The sequence below is a fragment of the Oreochromis aureus genome, unplaced genomic scaffold, assembly GCF_013358895.1.
Source record: "Oreochromis aureus strain Israel breed Guangdong unplaced genomic scaffold, ZZ_aureus HiC_scaffold_59, whole genome shotgun sequence".
Lineage (NCBI taxonomy): Eukaryota > Metazoa > Chordata > Actinopteri > Cichliformes > Cichlidae > Oreochromis > Oreochromis aureus.
In genome coordinates this window covers 43,850-49,246 of record NW_024108957.1, presented here as the reverse complement: position 1 = coordinate 49,246, position 5,397 = coordinate 43,850, and the positions used below count along the sequence as shown (strand labels likewise).

Here is a 5,397-nt window from a genome sequence, read left to right as displayed (position 1 = left end):
GCATGTGATTAGAGGATCACCAGGGGTCCTTTGTCCCTCCTTGGGGATACTCCCACTGGGTTTAAATCTGGGACTCTCGGCCATTTGACCTTAGAACTGAAGAAGCTTCTCGGATGAGAGGTGAAACGTCTTCAAGCAACTCAAAGAAGTCCAGACGCTTTTCTTTGCAAACTCCTTTGACTACGATGACCTGGATGACTGAGAACCTTCACAGACATATTTAAATTAAAGCAGGAAGAATATATGGAGCATGAAAAATGCCCTGCTTATTTTTTTTAAGAAAATGACAGCCAGAAATGGTACGGTTACGATAGAGGAGTTGGAAAAGCAAGGGGAGGGTAAAATAGTGAGGGAACGTAAGGACTTATTGGAGACAGTAGAGGAATATTATGCACAGCTCTTTCGAGAGGAGAAGGTGGACCGTGATTTGGAGGTGAAATATCTAGATCATTTGGATAAAAGAGTACCGGAAGAAGTGAGGGAGGAGTTGGGAGGGGACATAACCGTGGAAGAAATGTATAACGCAGTAAGGTCAATGAAAAATAATAGGGTTCCCGGAATAGATGGACTGACTAAAGAATTCTATATGACTTTCTGGGGCCTGATAGGGGGGCATTTGTTGGAAGTTTTTAAAGACATGGTTAAAAAGGGTAAAATGACGAAAAGCATGCGGACGGGAATAGTCTCTTTGATTTATAAGAAGGGACAATCAAGTTCCCTTGCAAATTATAGGCAGCTTACTATGGTCTGTGTGGATTATAAAATATGGAGTAGGTAGGGTATTGGCAAATCGCCTGGCTCGGGCTATGCCCCATATTATCAGGATGGATCAAAGCTGTGGAGTAAAAGGCAGGCAGATAACGTGGAACCTACAATTGCACAGAGATGTGTTAAAGTACATAGAAGAGAGAAACTTGGCCGCAATCTGTGTTAGCCTTGATCAGCAGAAAGCCTTCGATAGAGTAGATCATAAATTTTTATGGGGTGTGGTAGAGCGCTTTGCAATGGGAAAAGAGTTTTTGAAGTGGGTAGTGATGATGTACACGGACATAGTATGCAGAGTAAAAGTGAACGTAATTTGACAGAAGAGGTGAGGCAAATGAGGGGATTGAGGCAAGGCTGCCCCCTTTCGGTATTGCTTTACGTTTTATAAGCAGAACCTTTTGCATGCGCAGTTAGGGAAAACTTGTCTATAAAGGGGATAGGGTTACCGGGAGGTGAGGTTTTAAAAATCTCACAATTTGCAGATGATATGATCTTGTATTTGGCAGATGACGAGAGCGTTCAGGAATCTCTAAGGGTTATGCATGATTTTTCGAGAGCTGCCGGGTCAAAAATAAATGTGGAGAAGTCAACATATAAATATTTGGGAAAATGGACGCACAGAAAGGAGAAAATCTGTGATTTCTCGTTATGTGAGGGGCCCATGAAGGTGTTGGGGATAACATTTGGGAATTTAGAGGGAGATGCTAATGTAAATTGGAGAAAAAAATTAAATAAGATAAATGTAAAATTGGGTTTATGGAAAAAAAGAAATTTGTCTGTAACGGGCAAGATTTTAGCCATAAAGGCCGATATGTTACCAGCTTTACTCCACCTGGCGTACATTTTTCCAGTGCCTCGTTTATTTAGGAAAAAGGTGATATGGGGAATTTTCAAGTTCATATGGGGGGGTTATGAGTATGTGAAGAGGACGATAATATACCAGACGATAAGGGAAGGAGGGAGGGATGTCCCTTGTATCCCGCTGAAGCTCGACGCGATCTTCTATAGTAATGTATGTAATTTGTTGAGCAAGACCTATATGCATAAATGTCAGATTTTAATGTGGTTTTGGTTATCCGGACCTTTCCGGGTTTTGGTTAAATGGGATAATAACGTGCCAAAGGCGGAAGATAGACCAGATTATTACCAACAAATGGACGACTGGAGAAAGAAGTACACTGAATGCAAGGATGTAGGGGTAATCATGAAGCATAGAGAGTTATATAGGAGCTTGGTGCAAAAATATAATATACAAATTGTTCTGGTGAAAGAGGAGGTGTGGGGAAGAGTCCAAGATAAAGAGCTGAGCAATAAGCACAAGGACTTCAACTGGTTGCTCCTGCATAAGAGATTCCCTGTGAGGTCCACAATGTATGCACATGGACTGGGGAAAAGTAAGTACTGTCCAAGAGAAAATTGCCTTGAGGAAGAGACTATAGTGCATTTGATGTGGGAGTGTGGTTTTGCCAAAAAGGTTTGGAAGGGGGTAAAGCACAGGTGTCGAACTCCAGGCCTCAAGGGCCGGTGTCCTGCAGGTTTTAGATGTTTCCTTGATCCAGCACAGCTGATTTAAATGGCTAAATGACCTCCTCAACGTGTCTTGCAGTTATCCAGAAGCCTGGTAATGAACTAATCATTTGATTCAGGTGTGTTGACCCAGGGTGATATCTAAAACCTGCAGGACACCGGCCCTCGAGGCCTGGAGTTCGACACCCCTGGGGTAAAGGAATATTACGAATGCTTGAGGGATATAACATATGAGGGTTCTGTGTATTCTGAAATAAAGGAGGGGGGAAAGCAACAGAGGGCAAAAATTTACCTGCTGTTGTCAATAGTAAAATTAAAATTATGGAGGGCATGGCAAGGATGGATTACAGGAGCATATAGATGGATGGAGGGAACATGTAAAAGAATTGAAAAGGAAATAGAACAAATTTGTATGTATGAGATTTTAAAATGGGGGTGGGAGGTGATAAATAGTGATGCGTGAATCATGAACGAATCGTTCAATACTCGAGAATCACTTTACTGACTCGTGAATCATGATTCACAAGCGCAACTGACTCACTGACTCATCCCTGTTGCTGTTAGCAAACTAATTTCATTAGTAGAAATATATCTAGCTTATAATTCAAATTGTGAAGAAAAAAACACAACATCCAGTATCTTAACAAAAACATTTCTGCTCTGAACTGGAAGAAAAACCCTGAGTAGAAGCTCACATCAAGACAATAGCTCCTCGGTTCACAGTAGCATCGCTCTGCTAACATGCTAACAGCACATTTGAGCTACTCACCCCCTCCCTTCCTGCGCTGAATCGTAGGGGAAGCAAATCACTCATGACTCACTAACCCCCTCCCTCCTGTGCTGAATCGTAGCGTGGCGAATCACTCAGGACTCACTAACCCCTCCCTCCTGTGCTGAATCGTAGTGTAAGCAAATCACTCAGGACTCACTAACCCCCTCCCTCCTGTGCTGAATCATAGGCGAGCGAATCACTCATGACTCGCTAACCCCCTCCCTCCTGTGCTGAATCATAGAGCGAACGAATCACTCACTCACTCACCCCCTCCCTCCTGGCTCGCAACTACTTCTTCTTCTTCTTGGTTGGAAACCAATGTTAAGGCGCACTACCGCCCCCTGGGTCACAGCTCAGTGGACATTTAAATGAGAAAATATATATTTGACACATGTAAGGAAAATACTAATAAAATAAAAATAAACAAAAGAAATGTTCCCTTTAGAAATTCTTTTTGCTCTTTTTGCTATATAAAATAGTTGTTTTCTTTAAGAATCACTCATCTTAGCAGTAGGATTTACATTAAAAGAGAAACAAATTAAGTTTGAGTGAAAGGCTACGTTCACACTGCAGGCGAAAGCGCATCAAATCCGATTTTTTCGCCCCTATGCGACCCATATCCGATCTTGGTATGACAGTGTGAACGGCACAAATCCGATATTTTCAAATCCGATCTGGGTCACTTTCAGTATGTGGTACTGAATCCGATACGTATCCGATGTTTAGAAAGCGACTGCTGTGTGAACGGTCAAGTCGCATTAAATCCGTCTTTACGTCACTGACACAAGACAGGCGCCAATTATCAGCGCCGGAGAAGCGCCCGAGAAGACATCGCGAACGATTTCCTACCATCCGGTGAAACTGTTGGGAAGACAACGTTGGAGAAATGTGAACATTTTATTTTTACTGTATTTTCTGCAGATTCTGACAGAAATCTGCAACTATCCTTTGAAGCACCGCTCCTCTAAAACAGCAAAAAGGATCATTAGTAGGTCATCTACATTATTATGTAAATAACAAAATAACTTAAAGCAAAAAATTGGGAAACATAAAGTCCGAAGTCTTTATATTAAGGGCAATCAGTCAAACAATACTGTTTGCTCTGGGTCTAAACAGAGCGAGTTGTGTGTGACATCTTCTTTTGCGCATGCGGGCCGCTTTGAGCGTTCACACTGGAGAGCGTTTGATGTCGCATTTTATGTGTAGTGTGAACAAGCAGACAAAAAAATCGGATTTGATCAAAAAATCGGAATTGAGCATTAAGACCTGCAGTGTGAACGTAGCCAAAATGTACATTTTTTGCACTCTCTGGTCAACTGACTCAGTGACTCAAATGACTCAAAAAACCCGATTCACTTTGGTGAGTGACTCATTAAAACTCGATTCAGTAAAAAGAATCAAATTTACCATCACTAGTGATAAAGGATAGGTGGAAAGTGTCATGGCCTGGGTCTAGGGACCCAGGGCTCATGTATGTTTAGTGTATGTTTATGTTTATATTTTCCGTGTGGTGTTTGGTTTGCTCTCCTTTTTTCTCCATGTTTCTCCGTGTGAGCTTACGGAGGTTTTTGGTTCGCTGAGGAGACTGCGAACCCAGAAGTGTTTCTGCTCCAGAGACAGCCACACCTGCCGCTCGTCGTCCTCTGCCAGCTGCAGTAGATTACGCTCGTCGAGGGAGCGGCATTTAAGACTGTAGCTGAGCTGAGGCCGACGCGGGATCCTTGAGTCAGAACTCGTCAGTACAGCCGTGGGCTTTTGTATAACTTCCGAGTTAATAGATTGCCTCCTAACCTCAATGTTTTTGTGTTACCAGGAATCTGGAACGGAGTGTGCTTTAAAGTCACGGTGTGGGAATAGGAGTTTTTTGGAGTCGCCACTTTTCACGGACATCTGCACTGTGTGGGATTCAGGGAGAATCGCCACGGACCACAGTGCCTGGATTTTGCATATAGTTGTGTGTTTTCCACCCCCTGTAAATAAATCCACTGTCCTTCACTAGAGTCTCGCGTTTGGGCCCTACTTTCACTGCCACTCCACGGTCTGCCATCGCAGCCCGTGACAGAAAGCTATTTTTACAAAACCTCCAGGACTAGAGGGTCAGAGAAGGGGATTAGACCATCTCGTCGGAGAATGGATGGAAAAAGGATACTGAAATAAAGGTGTGCTAAGACATGCAATGGAAACAAAAGGCGTAAGAATATATGTTGATAATGGTTTGTTTTGTTAAGTTACAGTGTAAAAAAAGTCCTACAAAAACAGTAATATTCCGGCAGCTGGGGCGCCAAAATAATACCGTAAAATAACAGAAAATAACTTTCTCATAAAAATACAGT

General features: G+C 42.6%; 1 long non-coding RNA gene across 1 annotated transcript; it reads left to right on the top strand.

The window, feature by feature from the left end:
• Nucleotides 1-4,598: 4,598 nt before the first annotated feature.
• Nucleotides 4,599-5,059, top strand: LOC120437125. The gene is made up of 2 exons (XR_005610840.1): nt 4,599-4,799; nt 4,878-5,059. It is a non-coding gene; the product is annotated as an uncharacterized LOC120437125 (long non-coding RNA).
• Nucleotides 5,060-5,397: the final 338 nt, after the last annotated feature.